Genomic DNA, 15,560 nt, shown 5'->3' with positions numbered 1-15,560 from the left:
CGCAATTTGACGCCAAACAACCTGTTGTCGATTGCGTTGAGTCACCGACTTCGACCTCCGGCAATGTGTGAGTTGTCTTTTTCTTTTTTATTTTGGTATTTTAGTTCATAATTTCAATGGATATATGAATGATTAAGAGGCTGTGATTATGGGGATAGGAAGAAGCATAAATACGATGTGGATGTGTTTTGGGGATAGACTGTGAGACTGTAACTAATTTAAAGTTGTGGTGAGTAAATTCTATTCTTCCCAATTCGCATACGACCATACTACTGACGGTAATTAGTTCATTTGGTATAACTAGTGCGTTACGTTAAATAAAATAATGTTGTTTGCATCTAAATGTGTAGTTGTTATCACGTTCTTATTAGGGTGCGAAGCTAGCCCCCAACGAGGTTGTGGAAACGCCCGTTAAATAAAAGAATGCTAGTTCAATTTTATTTTTTTTTAATTGTGGGTAATTTTTTTGGGCTTTTTTTAATTAGGCCCATTTATATTATCCATAGCTGCTTCAAATTGTGATGGCCTGATTAAGCGCGCACGACACATTACATTGAACTCAAAAGACATACCAGACCCTCTCTCTAGTCTCCCGCTACAAAATCTGACACCAAGCGACTTGCTAGTTGAGACCTGTTGTCGACTAGTCGACTCCGCCAATGTGTGACTTATCTACTTTTTTGTTTTGGTTTTTTAGTTTATAATTTCAATAGATATGTGAATAATTATGGGGCTATGATTATCAGGACTAGAAAAAGTATAAATAAGATGGGGATACGTGTTTTAGGGATGTATTATGAGGCTGTAACTAGTTTAAAGTTGTGGGAGTTATTCTATTCTTCCCAATCCCCAGACGGCCATACTACTGACTGTTTTTAGTTCATTTGGTATAACTAATGCATTACATTAAATAAAATAGTGTTGGTTGCATCTAAATGTATAGTTGTTATCACGTTTTTTTTAGGGGGTGAACCCAGCACCCAGTGAGGTGGTGCAGACGTTTGTTAAATAAAATAGTGTTGGTTCCAATTTTTTTAATTGTGGGTAATTTGCTTGGGCTTTTTTTAATTAGGCCCGTTTATACTATCCATCCAAGTGATCTGCTAGTTGTGAATTGCAGCTGACTGTGTTGAGTTGTTGACATCGACCTTCAGCAATGTGTGAGTTATCTTCTTTTTTTGTTTTGGTTTTTTAGTTTATAGTTTCAATGCATATGTGAATAAGCCCCCGTTTGATCTCATTACGTAGAAAAATTAATGCGGGGAATAGTATTTTTTTGAAAAATGAGTGGTTGAAAAAAAATGAAAAGTTTTCGATTTACGTGTAATATTATTTTATGGAAGATTGTGTGGTTGAAAATAGGAGAGAAAAAAATGAAATGTAATAGAATTTAATATAATGGGGCTCAAACAAGGGGTAATTAAGAAGTCATGATTATGGGGACCGGAAGAAGCATAAATATGATGGGGATATGTGTTTTAGGGATGGATTGTGTGTCTGTAATTAGTTTAAAGTTGTGAGTTTATTCCATTCTTCCCAATCCCCATACGGAAGTACTACCAACTGTAATTAGTTCATTCGCTAAAACTAGTGCATCACGTTAAATAGAACAATGTTAGTTGCATTTAAATGTGCAGTTGTTATCATGTTCTTATTAATGGCGAGGCCAGCAATCGATGGGGTGTTGCAGATGCTTGCTAAATAAATTAGTGCTGGTTTCATTTTTTCTTTTAATCGTGGACAATTTGTTTGAGTTTTTCTTTTCTTTTTTTTAATTAGGCCCTTTTATATCATCCATGGCTACTTTGAATTGTGATGGCCGAATTAAGCGCACATAATACATTACATTGAACTTAGAAGACAAACCAAACCCTTTCCCTAGTCTCTCGCTGCGCAATCCGAAGCCAAACGACCTGCTAGTTGTGACCTGCTGTCGATTGCGTCGAGTCGTAGATGTCGACTTTTGCCAATGTGTGAGTTATCTTTTTATTTTTGTTTTTTAAGTTCATAATTTCAATGGATATGTGAATAATTAAGAAGCAGTGATTATAGGGACTAGGAGAAGCATAAATACTATTGACCTATGGTTGACTTAATTCTCAATATTTTATTTACTAACAATTATATTCGAGTGGTTATAGCTATTGTAACAAATTGATCAATTAAGGATGAAAAGATTGTTATCGCTATCGAAAGTTTTGCAAAATGTGCTCAATGAAGTTAAGATGAAAGTCAAGCATAGTTGAGCATTCAAGTCAAATCATTCAAGACTAGAGCTTGGAAGATGCCTGCAAAGAAAGATCAAAATGAAGAGCGTACGAGACGATATCAAAGAAAAATCGAGACAAGAAATTCAAGAGCTAAACATCAAAGAAACTTCGAAGCAAGATCAAAGAGTATGCATCTTAGATTATATGTAAAGGTATAACACTTTGATCTTTAGTAATGAATGACAATAGCTCAAAAATCATTTTGTGCATAAAAAATTATTTTCACTACCACTTGCATAAAATGTTTTCATTTTGACAAAAAATGTAAGATTTTTCCAAAAAGTCAATGGTTCAGTCAATGGTCAACCAAACGTCCGGTACGCCAACGATCAAATTTTTTACCGTTGTGACTTCTGACCAATAACGGCTAGGTTGGTTGTCCGGAAGGGTTGTCCAGTTGGTCAAAAACTTTTCGTTTTGATTTCTATAAATACCACTTCACTTCCATTCATCAATATAATAATGAAGAGAATTTTTTGTGAGATATATTTGTGAAAAATCTTCTTTAAACTTGACTTTTATTTTTATTTCATTTATTTCGTCATAGCAAAAACTTTGATTGTTGAAATAAAATTTCTTGAATCAATTTCTTTCATCAAAGTTTATCATGTCTTCTTGTTCTTAACTTATTTATATCAATTTGAAGAAGTTCTTTGTACTTACATTACATAAGTTCTTTGTACATAAAGTTTAAGAAATTATGTACATCTTCATATTGAAAACTTTGATTGTTAAATCAAATTTCTTGAATCATTTCTCTCATCAAAGTTTTTTTTCCTTGTGCTTAATTTATTTATATCTGTCTTAAAGAAGAGATATATTTTTGAAGAAGTTCTTTGTGCTTAGATTACACAAACTTCTCTACTTCTTCATATTGTAAAATCATCAAGGTTTCTTATTTCTCTCTTTGTGCATAATTTATTATATTCATTCATTAAAAGAGAGATATTTTTTGAGAAGATATTTTTGAACTTACACAGTGCTTATTTAATCTTAATATTCTCATATAAAAACTTTGATTGATTGAATTAAACTTGTAAAATCATTATATTCATCAAGGTTTCTTATTTTTCTCTTAGCACTTGATTTGTTGCAATTATTCATCAAAAGAGAGATATTTCTTGAAAAAGATTATTTGAATTTACATTGCATTTATTTTTTCATAGTCTTCTCATTGAAATAGTTTGATTGATTGCATTTTACTTTTAATTATCATATTCATTAAGATTTTTCATCCAACACTTGAGTTATCATTTGCTACTATTTATTGAAGTGTTGAATCTACTTCTCTCTTGAAACTTAACCATGTTCGTATCATTTATTAAGAGAGAAGTTTTCACTTGTAATACTTCTTTCTCTTTTCTTTTTTTTTCTTTTTTTTTTTTTTGTGGGTTGTGTTTGAGGTCCCGAAAAGCTCAACGTTGTGTAAGGATTGGTGCTCCTTATTGTTAGTCATCGTATGAGTCATATTGAGGTCCCGTATAGCTCAATATTGTAGGTCATTTTAAGGTTCCGTAAAGTTCAACATTGTGAAGGATCGGTGCTCTTTGTTTGTAGGTTACCGAAAGCGTTGTAAAATATTGGTTTGCACCATAAGTCAATCAACATAGTGGAAAAGACCTTGCTCGTGACGAAAAGCATGGTAACGGGGGATGTATATCATTGTTTGGATTGAACCTCCATAACATATCGTTTGCATCCTCTCTTCCTTTTACTTTTCTATGTTATACTAAAACTTATTATTTGAATTTATCTATTTGATCTTTACTTGCTTTCTTATTTGAGCCGATTTGTTTAATTATTACATTTGCTATCATATTGGTTTAAATCTAGAATTAATTTTTGAAAAAGTTTTAAAAACCAATTCACCCCACTTGGTTAGTCATTCCTAGGCTTTCAAATACGGTGGGGATATGTCTTTTGGGGATGGATTGTGATGCTATAACTAGTTTAAAATTGTGGTGAGTTTATTCTACTCTTCCCAATCCCCATGCGGCCATACTACTAATTGTAATTAGTTCACTTGGCATAACTAGTATGTTACGTTAAATAAAGTAGCGTTGGTTGCATCTAAATGTGTAGTTGTTTTCACATTCTTATTGGGAAGCAGAGCTAGCACCGTGAGGTGGTGCAGATGCCCAATAAATAAAATAGTGTTGGTTCTAATTTTATTTTATTTTAATTGTGGGCAATTTATGTGGGCGTTCTTTAATCAGGCCCATTTATATTATCCATAGCTGCTTTGAATTGTGATGGCTTGATTAAGCTTGCACAACACATTAAATTGAACTCAAAGGAAAAATCAAACCCTCTTTCTAGTCTCCTGCTGTGCAATTCGATGCCAAGCAACCTGTTGCCGACTGTGCTAAGTTGTCGATTCAACCTCCGCCAATGTGTGAGTTATCTTCTTTTTCTTGTGGTTTTTTTGGTTTTTAATGCATAATTTCAATGGATTGTGAATAATTAAGGGGATGTGATTATGGGGACTAGGAGAAGCATAAATACAATGGGGATGGATTGTGAGGCTGTAATTAGTTTAAAATTGTGTTTAGTTTATTCCATTCTTCCCAATCCCCATACGATCATACTACCAATTGTAATTAGTTCATTTGGTATAAGTTGTGCATTGCGTTAAATAAAATAGTGTTGGTTGCATCTAAATGTGTAGTTGTTATCGCGTTCTTATTAGGGTGTAGAGCCAGCACTTGGCGAGGTGGTGCAGACGTCTGTTAAATAAAATAGTGTTGGTTCCAATTTTATTTTATTTTTAATTATTGGTAATTTGTTTGGGCTTTTTTTAATTAGACCCATTTATATTATTCATAGCTGGTTTGAATTATGATGGCCTAATTAAGCGCGCACAACACATTACATTGAACTCGGAAGACAAACCAAACCCTCACTCCAGTCTCCTACTGTGCAATCTGAATCCAAAGCAACCTGCTAGTTGTGATCTGCTACCGGCTATGCCGAGTTGCCAATTCTGCCACTGTGTGCGTTATCTTTTTCTTTTGTTTTGGTGTTTTAGTTTATAATTTCAATGAATATGTGAATAATTAAGAGGTTGTGACTATGGAGATTGTGAGAAGCATAAATACGATGGGGATATTTGTTTTGGGATGGATTGTGAGGCTGTAATTAGTTTAAAGTTGTGGTAAATTAATTCTATTCTTTCCAATCCACATATGGCTATACTACCGACTGTAATTAGTGCATTTGTTTATGGAGAATTTTTGAATAATATGCGTGGACTATGAGTACGTGATTTATGATAAATAAAAAATTAGTATTAAAAATTGAAACTTCATCATAGTTTAAAATTAAGTTTAATTTACGTTTAATATGTGATTTACGTTTAATTTTCAAACATATTATGGAGAGAATTTTCAACCGAAACATATGTTTCAATCTAGTTCTTCTAGTGCAGCGATTCACATGTTTCAACCGAAAAATATGTTTCAATTATTTAATATTATTGAATTAAATATTAATAAAAGACATCGCTATTGCAACTGTTGACTATTGACGATCATTGGTCAACGGCCTCCCTAGCTCTTCAATATTTCTGGATACGCCACTGATTTTTATCTTTCTTCAATTTTAGCCCTTGTTTGAACCCCATTCTCTAAAAATTTAATTTTTCATGAATTTTCAATCATAATCACCCAATAAAACAATTTGACATGTAAATTTAAAACTTTTTCATACTATTTAACCACACATTCTTTAAAAAATCATTATTACAAAACTCACAAAAGGGGCTTAAGCAACCTTAATAAGCAGTGACGGAGCTAGCACCTGATGAAGGAGCGCGATTGCACTTGCTGGGCTCTGCCGAGTGCCAGTTGCAAAGGTGGAGTGGAGTAGCTGGTGGAATGGTGAAGAAGAAGGTGAAGTTTAAGGTTTGGGTCATGTTTGTTTTTTTGTTTTTTTTTGGGAAATATCTCATATCTAAGAGATTAAGTACGGTACATTTCAAAATTAAGAAACAAAGTTTAAAACTTTGAAAATCATATATTAATTAAATTTTATTTATGAAATAAGTAACTAAAAATATATTTTATTAATTGAATATATAAACTTCAAAAATTTTGTAGGTCACGATAAAAAAAAATTATAAGTTTCAATTTATTTATCGATCACAAATTACAAATTTTACAAGTCACGATTCAAATTTTAAGATTACGTAGTATTTATTTGTCACAATTATCGATCACATAGTATTTATTGGCCACAGAATTTCCAATTTATTGGTTGCAATAACAAATAATTGGTTATATGTTAATTATTTGTCACAAATTAACCAATTAATTGGTCACAAACTACCCCCACCTCATGCCATCCCACCTACAACCACAACACCATTGTCGCCACCACCAAAATCAACGCCATAGCGAACATCACAACCACCATCACTCAAACACCACCAAAAAACCAAATCCAAAATTATCAATTACAACCACAACCTCCATCAATGTCATCGCCACCTCCACCAAATACCCAAAAAACTCCAGATTTTTTCCAAAATGCGCAGCGGCAGCTATAGCAATGATGCTCATGCCGCGTGCAACGCCGCCCTACATCAGCACCATAATCACCATTGTAACCTTACCACCACTACCAACAAAGCACACCACAAAATCACTCTACAACCGCTATAAAATCGGATCCAAAATAATTGTACAACTATTGCAAAAGCAGATCCAAATCACTGTATAACTATATGCCACAAAACCAAATTCGATCAACGAGGTCGCAACAACAGCATTGGTTACTTCAGATAGACACTGCTATGATGGTGGTGGGGTCTTCAGTGTCTAGCTTTGGTGCTCGTGCTATTTTCAACAGTGATGTGTGATGAAGAGAGGATGGTAGGATTTAGAGAGAGAAAAGACAAAAATCACCCCCAAAGCCACAACTGAAGACCACCCAAAACCATGGTTGAGCATGGATGTTCGCGGGGCTCAAATCACGATGATCTGAGAGTGCCGCTCAGATTAGGGCATGGCCAAACACCACATCAACAAATACCCTATTAAACACCACACCAAACACCAACACCACAGCCATCAACATCACACCAACTCCCACCACCGAGTCATCACTGCACCATGCACCATCATTGTTGCTTTGTGCTTACAACGGTGCCCATTAGCTTGTGCATCACTTTACAGATACGATGTGAGTGTCGTGTTCATTGATGGCGGTGGTTGAGATGGTATTCTAAAAATAGTTGTCTTCCTGCAAGAGAGATAAGATAGAGGAGAAATGGTGGACAAGAGAGAGGATGTGTGTAAGTATAATTAATTTTTAATTCATTATTAATCATATATTTATTTTCTAAATGTTAAATAATTAATTACAATCTGAATTATGAAAGATGTAACTCAATAATCTTATTTATGAAATGCAAGCTTGGAAAATACACTTAGATGTAATTTCCACTTTTTGTGTTTTTTTTTTTTTTTTTTTTTTTTTTTTTTTTTTTTTTTTTTTTTTTTTTTTTTTTTTTTTTTTTTTTTTTTTTTTTTTTTTTTTTTTTTTTTTTTTTAAGTTTTGCTATTTTGTTTAGGCTGATGAATCCGGTGGGATGTGCCTGTGAGCCTTTAAAAAAAAATAAAAATACCAGGCCCAATCCATGATATCATTTATGCAACAACATATGGAGGTGATTCAAGTGAAGGCAATTACCAAATTACGTAAACCCTCCCCTTCTTGCTGGCTCCTGCTCAGTGCTATAAAATTGAACTAGACCGCCCGGTTCAGTCTGGAATCCAGTGTGTGGAACCATGGTCCGATCCAATTGGCTGATTTAAAATTCCGTGCAGTTAACCCATGATAAGCCACCCTAACTTGCCGTGTTTACATAAAACCATTGGCCCAATTTTGTTTGAACTGGATGTGTCATTTACATCCAATATAACTCTAAAATTTACAAGTTTCTCACGTTAAAATGCTGTGAAGAATTGAATATTTCACCATTGTTTGAGTCACATTCTTCTAAAAATTTATTTTTTCAAAACTCATTTTCAACTACATTTTCTTCTATAAATTATTAATTCACGCAGATCCAAACTTTTTCATTGATTTTTAACCACACATTTTTCATAAATCTACTATTCAAAATGCATTCTTTTCTCCAAAATGGGTCTCAAACAAGGGCTAAAAACCCTTTTCGACCCTCTCTTGTAATCCTCTCCCAAGAATCCAAAATCTTCCATTTCAAGTTGTTTTAAATGGAAGAAGAACATGTAAGTATGAAATTTAGGTTTTATTTGGTGAATTTCTTTCTACTTAACTCGTTATATACCAAGAAAATGATGTATTCTTTAACATTAAATTTCTGGCTTTCTTGATGAATGTATTTTGATTTCCCATTAATTTCTTGTCGGTTAAACTTCTTTCCCTTCCCAGAAATGTAAATCATTACACGCCTAAATCATATTTCTAGTTGATTTCATGTTTATTTCACATGTATTTCTCGATCGAATTTTAGTGCATAATTGGTTTTATCGGTCAATTAAATTACCACATCCTCACTCAATTTGTTTCATTTATGTAGTGATTAAGTTTTTAGCCAAAGAAGTGAAATACAAACTTCTGTTTGTCAAAATCTGATTCTATTTTTTGTGGATTTAATACATAATGTGGGTGCCTTATATTGAAATAACTATCATGTTTGTTGAATTTTGGCATACATCATCTTTGTTCACCAAAGTAACGTAAGGTCAATTTAGTTAGTGGTAGAAAATGTCAAAATTTTATTATTAAATGAAAATAATTAATAATAATTGACCCACCTATTGAACCACCGAGTCATTGGTTGAACCAATGACTGGCTGACCCATCGCATTGTCCGAGTCAATGTCTGGGTTAAATATGACAACTAAGCTCCTGCTGCCATGCGATTTGCAAAGGGAAGCAGTACTCAAATAGCTGTTTATCGAAGGGCGATGACGATGATTCGTTGTTGATAACTCTCGGAGTTGGCAATTGGACCTCCTGTGAATAGTGAGCGCCTTTCGCCTTTAGTTCAGTCTTCTATCCCCCCCCCCTCTCTCTCTCTCTCTCTTGTTCTGTATTCACACTTCACATAATCACATAATTCACTTTTTTTATTTATTATTCATGAGTTATGAATCTAAGATTTCTGTTTTATGAGTTAATTGACAAATGACAGAGAAATGAGAATTGTGAATCTGTAATTTATGTTGCATGAGTTGCGAGTTATAATGAATCATTATGAGTTTTGATTTGTGATTTGGAAATTTATGTTTAGGAAATTAGGATAAGTAAAAAAAATTAATTGAGAAGATGTTGGAAATTAGGACAAGTGTTGAAAGTGTATTATCTGTTATGAATCTAATCAAGACTAACTTGTGCAGCAAAATGGGAGATGACTAGTTCAATGACAATTTGGTGGTTTACATGGAGAAAGAGATTTTTGGAAAAATTGAGAATGAGGCAATATTGTAACGTTTTCAAAGTATGAGGCCCCATAGAATGCAATTGTCTAAGTTTACAATTATAGAGCAATTTTGTATCGCGTATTTTTTTAGTATTTTGGCTTGTATTGAATTATATTTTCATATGGATATAATTTTTACATTTTAGTGTATTTACATATATATTGAATAATTTTTCATATTATTTAATTAAATATTAATAAACGACCACGCTATTACGATTTTTAATTGTCGACAGTCAACGGTCAACAGTCAAGTTTCGCCCTAATTGAACTTCAATCTTGGATTCGTTACTGTTAATAAGCAGTCAGTTAGTGAAACTTCACATTTTGTTGGTGAAATGTTGAACGTTCATAGCATTTATCTCATGATACACTAATGTTGTTCGTGTCCATGTTCGAATTTAATTCTGGCATGTAGAATTTGAGTTGAGTGATGGTGTAACTATTAAGAATTTTGGCATGTAGAATTTGAGTTGAGTGATGGTGTAACTATTAAGAATCTGGGTAACTATTAAGAATTTGGATAACTATTATTGTAAAAAAGTTACTTCCATAGTTATTTTGAAATCCTTAACAAACTTCAGTGACTCTTGCTGAAATTAACCTATTTTTCGTGGACATGTGAAACCCCCAAGGCGTAAACCCTCAATCTCAATTGTGGTACTTTTAAAATTAACCAAGTCAAATAACCACTTTCTCATATTGACCCATTCATTTTTCACATTCACCACAATGACCCATTGAAATGTAAATGACAGTTTTCCCCTTTTTATGTTTTGTAATTACAAAAATATATGGTTGTTAAAAAGACAATAGTACCTCTTGATAAATAACAAATAAATTACAAACACTCCCACGTAAATTTTAAAATCAAATCAGTTTCTTTATCAGTTTTTGCAACACAAATAAAAAGAAAGTTCAATTTTCATCTGTTTCAACATTGAGATCTCACAAAATTATCAAAAATTCAACAAGAAAATATTATTCACAACCATCACTCGAAATTGGTAATTATATTTTACGTATTTTTAATTTTATTATAGCTAAATCAGTATATTGTTTGAATCTCTAAATCCTATTTCGACATAGGCAGATAAATTTTTATAGTCTTAAATTGATCTATAATTTTTTTAGCAAAAACGATGAAAAGAGTTCTTTTGAAAAATCAAAAAACGAAATCGACACTGGATGTTAAGAAAACAGCGGCTAACAGCCGGTTGTTTTCAATTTTTTACTTCTTTTTTCATATATTTACATTTTTTTAATAAATCGTTGTTTTCTAACTCAGATATGGCATCGACTGCAGTCCCCGTTTGTTTCTTTGGTGAATTTCAAATGAAGAAAAATGATTGATGGGTATGGAAATGGACGAGTAAAAGACGCAGTTCTACTGCAATTCTGATAATATCAAGTACATCGTATGCGAAAATGTACAATGAGTTGCAAAATTTGCTCAACGTCAGGATTTCTATTCGTTAAGTAAAGTCCACCTGTAATGGTTACTTCTAAAGTTGAAATGTAGATTTTAATTGAATTAAATCAGAAATGTTCGATTCCTATTTATGTAACTTTGGTAGAGAAGAATGTTCCCGAGGGTGAGCACGAAGATTTCGATGGAGGAGATCGTAATGTGAATGATTTTTGGGATACAATGGAGATAGCTAATGAGGACAATGTGGTTATTCCCAATATAGTTGTTCCCGATATAGTGAATGATCTCACTGTTACGCACAGAATTCCCTCGACAGTTGAAGACAATGAGAACGAAAATGTATTCACAAATGAGGATTTGAATGCTCTATCCCTCCGGAGACGTGAGTTGGGTGAATGCTCACAGGCTGGACCGAGTACACGGTCCACTAATTGTTCGCGGTTAGTTCCCGATGATGAAGATTTATATATGAAGCAACTGTTCGAAACAAAGAAAGATTTGTAGGAAGTTGTGCACCGGATTACTTTGAAACACAACTTCGAGTTTAAAGTTAAGAAATCGAACAACTCAACATACGCAATCGTCTGTATTAACGAAAGTTGTCACTGGCGTTTGCAAGCGACAAAGATAGACACAAACGAGTTCTTTATAATTCATAAGTATGCATAGGAACATACTTGCGAAGTGGGTATTCATTGAAATGATCACAAGCAAACCTAAGCATGGTTCATTCGTCGAGAAATAATACACAAGTTTCAGGACTCAGGAACGATCTACAGACCTTCGGTCATCATTAATGATGTCTGTCGAGAGTATGGGGTGATCATGAGCTATTAGAAGGCTTGAAATACCAAAGAATGGGCATTGGAGGGCTTAATGGGCTCGGCCGATGAGAGTTTGCTAAATTGGCCAGGTATTTTATTGTTTAGTTGATTTTTTAATATTTATTTTAATTGTTAATTATATATTTCGATTGCTTTTTTTGTTTATTTAATACTTGATTACTTATTCTAATTATTGTTTATTTAAATTTGTCAGATATTGTTATAACATGGGGAAAACTAATACTGGATCGACTTTTTTTATTGGGAGGAATGATGAAAATCGCTTCAAGTATTTCTTCATAACCCTTGGACAATGCGTTCGAGGATTTCGAAACGCAATGTGACATCTAATTCTAGTTGATAGTACAACCTTAAGGCTAGATACGAGGACAAGTTGATTATTGCAACATGTCAAGATGCCAACATCCAAATTTGCCCTCTTGCATTCGGCATAGTCGATGGAGAGAATGACCGAAAGATGCATTGGTTCTTCACGAAGTTGAAGGAAGTAATTTGGGACATCGAGAACCTTGCATTCGTAACCGACTAAGGGCAGTCAATAATAAATCGTATCGTCGAAATCTTCTCCGAGACACATCATGGTTATTGTATGTACCATATATAGGGAAACTTGAAGATCATGTATCAAGGTAAGGGAATCGTTACATTGTTCCGAAGAGCTGCAGAGGTTTACAGTTTTGAAAAATTTGAGAAGTTCATGGTCGAAAGAGACAGTAAATCACATGTTGCATGGGAGTATATAACAGGTATGGGGATCAAACATTAGGCAAGATCACATTTCCAGGACGTCGATACAACATGATAACGTCGAACAATACGGAGTCGCTCAATGCCTTATTCAAGAAAGATCGAGAGTTACCAATTCTCGCAATGATTGAAAACATTCGTTACAAGCTTCAACGGTGGTTTCATCATTGGCGTGAGGAATCACAAAATTGCACAAGTGTGCTCACCCTGGCTCATGAAGATAAACTCTTCAAGACTCTAGATGTGGCGAGAAAGGTATGCGTAGAACCACTAGATCAGTTTCACTTCTCCGTGAGATGTGCACGTAATTTTGGATACATTGTGAACTTGAATGGTAGCACGTGGACGTGTAGACAGTTTCAGTTGGAAAGCTTTTCATGTGTACATGCAGTGGCAATGTCTATGCATAGAAGATTCCCACCACACACCTTGTGCAGTGTTTATTATATGCTGATTATAGGAGAACATCGTATGTAGAAACAATATTCCCTATACCAAATGAAGCTGAGTGGGAAGTTCCCGACCACGAATCCCATTCTAACTAAGGATTCTTGTGGTTCCGGAGATTTCACTACAGGAGAACCAGGAACAGAAACCTTTCCCTCCTTTCCGCCCAACTCTTTGATCCGTCACTAAATAATTTGTTGTCATTAGAAGTCGGACCATGTACCTTTGGACGTAGACGTACGTCTAGAATATCGTCTACTGGAGAATTTTTTCAATCTCGTAAGTACGGTAGGTGCGGCGAAAAAGGGTATACACGACAATTTTGTACAAGCCAAATTTCGCTGCATAACGATGCAATAGATGTGTAATACAATTTATTTATGTAATATTTATTTTTAATTGGTTATGAATAATAATTGTGTATTTAATATTCACCATATATCAAACTAATTGTTTCTAATTTATTTAATCAATTATTATTTACTTAAATAAATAATATTCATAAATTATTAATATCGTAGATGAAACATTTAAATATAGAAAATAATATACAATTATATTCATTCACAAGATACAAATCAATATTCACAGTGTTTACAAACATTTCGTAATTAAAAAAAATATTTACAGTATTCACGGATCACAACTAAAGTCGTACAAATTGCACGCTAACTTATATCTCCAAATTTGTATCCAAGATTGATTGATTCCATCAACTTTATGTCCTGTACTCAAAAACACAATATACATTATTACAAACATGCCACAATCGCCCCTACAATTGAACAATAATGAGTTAAATCAGTATCGTACAACAAAAAAATTAAGCATTAAATTTAAAAAATTTACAACTACTTACGATATTGTTTGCCTCGCTGTCGTCGTGTCCCGCATGATGGCTAATCTGTCCTACACAGTCAAGTTTGCCCGTCTAGCCATCGTAGGGACGAAAACAGCGATGGACTCTAGATTTTGTTGGAGTTGACCCTGTGTCAGTTATGAATGATCGGGGTCGTACGCATAAATAGTCAATTCAGTGAACACAATTTCCAAAACTATGCAGTGATGATTCATGATCACTGGTACGTATATATGTGTACAACCCTCCCATGATTTCTCCCCGACACGCGGCCACATCCCTATGGTCCATTCGAGTGTACTCCTTACCAGCCAGTTGGAGCGACTGGTACTCAATGTCAATATTTCGCCCGAACTCCAAATTTAGTATGGCTTGACCAGTACTGTCAAATGATCTCGGATATCTTTGAACCCGATCACGCAACAAGTCCATGGCCAAGTTGATGTGCTGTATTAAGAAATACCAATACAAAACGGAGTTATTTCAATACATAAACAAAAAATTATATACATATGAAAAATAACAATATGACTACTTCACTTACATCGTCGGCAAGCCAAGTTCCTGAAGTGATGATGTTGTGGAACCATTTATAAGTATCGGAGATCGTCGTTTGATTGATCATGCGGTTGGCCCTGAAAAAAGAAAAACATGTTAAAAAAACATGTATGAGTAACGTAGCGTACTTTACAAATATCATAAATACTTACCTGGGCAAAATTCTTCTCCACTCCGTCTCGATTGCTTTTCATTTGACATGGTCCACCTCCCGAAATAGGTTGGAAATCGTCTCGTCGACGAACTTTCTCCTCTTCGTCTCAACCGTGAAGGGAGAAACGATGTACAGCGACGGCAATCTCGACCTCTTACCGATCGCCTGCTCCATATGTCAAAAACACGCTTCTTACCCTCGGTCATGGTGGGCCTCCTCTCCTGAATACTACCCTCCTCTACCTCAAGGACCGTCACCTTCTCCTCCCCGACCATCTCTCTCGTCCCCATCTACACCACCGCCTCCATCACCCTCTCCTCCCCTATCACCTCTCTCATCCCCATCCGCTCCAGCACCTTCGTCATCTCATCCACCGTCGCCTCTCCCACCCCCATCGAGGCCGCCCAATCTCATTCCACAGATAACAGAAATGATTCTAATGCATCATCTGTCCAAAACTGTGGGTGAACCCCTCTCCGCCACCCTCTCTGCCAGTCCATCGCCTACCAGTAAATCACCTCGAAGCGCTGCGACCTAATCCTGGAGGGATACGACATGGCCACGTAGCAGTCTAACATCATAGGATAAGTCGTCGACCCCTCCCTATCAACTATCGTTCCACATCTGCTATGAATTTGATCAGGTGGGCATACAGATCATCAATCCCATGACCCTGACTGTGTGCAGGAGATCCAAGAGGGACGGGTCTCGATGGGGGAAAAGGTGATGCTCCTCGACGGAGGTGATCGTCGATCGACGGAGGTGATCGTCGATCAACTA

At 34.9% G+C, this 15,560-nt stretch overlaps 1 long non-coding RNA gene across 2 annotated transcripts; it reads right to left on the bottom strand.

Annotated features, from left to right (window-relative positions):
* Positions 1 to 13,805: 13,805 nt before the first annotated feature.
* LOC111410932 lies at positions 13,806 to 15,256 on the bottom strand. Of its 2 annotated transcripts, none has more exons than XR_002705787.1 (4): positions 14,779 to 15,256; positions 14,613 to 14,703; positions 14,069 to 14,515; positions 13,806 to 13,984 (listed from the first exon to the last, which is right to left on the bottom strand). It is a non-coding gene; the product is annotated as an uncharacterized LOC111410932 (long non-coding RNA). The 2 variants fall into 2 exon arrangements; XR_002705786.1 differs by having other exon boundaries at positions 13,806 to 13,934.
* Positions 15,257 to 15,560: the final 304 nt, after the last annotated feature.

The sequence above is a fragment of the Olea europaea genome, chromosome 15 (genome assembly GCF_002742605.1).
Source record: "Olea europaea var. sylvestris chromosome 15, O_europaea_v1, whole genome shotgun sequence".
Classification (NCBI taxonomy): domain Eukaryota; kingdom Viridiplantae; phylum Streptophyta; class Magnoliopsida; order Lamiales; family Oleaceae; genus Olea; species Olea europaea.
This window is presented reverse-complemented; position numbering and strand designations above follow the sequence as displayed.